Genomic DNA, 2,121 nt, shown 5'->3' on the forward strand with positions numbered 1-2,121 from the left:
AGTGCATGTGCTTAAAGTTAGGCACATGCTTAGGTGCTTTGTTGCATCTGAAGCCTTGCAAGGAGAATATGGAAGGAGATATAATGATGTCATTAAGCTCTGTCCACCTCATCCTTCGGCATCCATGAATGTCAATAGACGTGTGAAGTATTATTGCTGTGATGGATGGCCTCCTGTGGTAGCGAATTCCCCTGGTTGACTGTACCTTACTTCCTTTTAACTTCATCATGGAAGATGTATAGCCTTGTTATGTATGGTATTAGGCAAAAGAATCAAAAGAAAGGATGGTTCAATTTGTGCCCTTGGAGGATAACTATCACACGCTGAGGTGTAAACTGTGCGGCCTACTTGTCAGACTAGGAGTCTTGCCTAGTGGTCAGAGCAGAATCAGCGGGCAGAATCGGAAGCATAGTCTGGAGACAAGCCAATGGGCAGAGCCAGGAGTCAGAACAGAATCACAAGGCACAGCCACCGTTGTGGTCAAGAGACAAGCCAGTGAGTTACGAAGCAGGAGTTCAGAGGTCGGCAGGGACCAGGCAGGCTGGAGAGAAGTAGGCAAGGGCTGGACAGGAAGTGGGTCTGGCACAGCTCCGGGGTATGGAACACATTGGGCAGCCATAGTGCTGCTGTTGGTGATCTGTTACCTCTTCTGACCTATCAGAGAGCACAGTCACTTAATGAGGGTTTATTGGGCCCAGCTGAGCTCATAGGGTTGCTAGGCAACTGAGCGGGGGCAGCTGTGTTCCTGCCAATATCTCTGTAATCTCTTCTCCTTCCAGGCTAAAGAGTCTGTTTTTACCAGCATCCCCCCAAATCAGTGAATTTTACTAATGTGCCCCATGTTACAGCAAACATCAGGCCCACAATTCCCATGGGGTCTTCAGCAGTCGTTGTAAGCCTCTGGTTTGTCTAGTTGTGATTGCCATGGCTCCAGTTCTGTTAGTGCTGATATGTGTGGTTCACTTTGCGGGGGGGACGGGCAGAGGTAAAGGTCAGGGATTATGAATCATTTCCTGTTCATTGCGGCAATGAGCATGGTTTGCAGAATGAGTCAGCGAGAAGCAGCACAGAGCAGTGATATGCTCCAAGCAGAGACCCCAGGGCCATCGCTGACCCCTGGACGACATGGCCAAGGTCCTGATATCATTTCACCTTCCTGGTCACATAAGCTTTCTTTTATTTACCCCCGCAGTACTGTAGGATATAACAGGTATGTTAAAGAAACCTGCTTCTTCTGGAGACATCCCTGAAGTTCACTGATATGCGGGAGTGGGCTACTAAACCCAGCATTGCCCACAGCAGGCATCCGGGAGAATCTTAAACTCGTCCCCTTTTCCTATTAGAATCAAATAGTGCCCTTACTGATGGTGAAAGTTGCATGAATAAGGACAGAGTTGAAGGAGATGGGGATAGCAATTGGCACCATGATTAGATGGCTACAGTCAGTGTGTATCATGCGGTATGTTATCTCCACTGTCACGAGTGGGTTATTCAGCAATGTCACTTAAACCTACTGTTCATTCCAGGCTTGATACTAATTTACAGTGAACACTGACGTATCTAGGGGGTCTTCAGGAGGAAACTACTATATAAGTGCAAAAAGTATTGTCGTTTTGTTATGATAGTGACGACCGAGAATGGGGCTCCATCGTGCTACGTCCTGAACAAACATAGATTAAGACAATCCCTGCACCGAAGAGTTTACAATCTAAACAGACAAGAGAGACACAGGCTAGAGGGCAGGGATATATCATACAATTAATTTTATTACATTTATTATTGTTCATTTGCCAGAACACTGGTTAATTACCATCAAAGAGATGCTTAGAAAAAGCCCAACGATGTCGCTTTAGTTCAGATATTGGAAGGTGGGGTAAAAAAGTTTATTCCTTGATTTTTTTTCAGAAGATTTGGTCAGCGGCAGGATCTAAAATCAATAAATCTTCCATATGGAAAGGAACCATTTGCTATTACTGGCCCTTTCTTTCCCCCTTGTTTTCTATCGCTGCATCAATTTGGTCAATGGCTGTGATTTGTAACGTAATTCTTCATTTTGACTAACTCAATAGAACGATTTTTTGACTTATCCTTGGGCCTAACACCTGCATTACTGGAAGTGGT

The sequence above is a fragment of the Chelonia mydas genome, chromosome 1 (genome assembly GCF_015237465.2).
Source record: "Chelonia mydas isolate rCheMyd1 chromosome 1, rCheMyd1.pri.v2, whole genome shotgun sequence".
NCBI classification, from domain to species: domain Eukaryota; kingdom Metazoa; phylum Chordata; order Testudines; family Cheloniidae; genus Chelonia; species Chelonia mydas.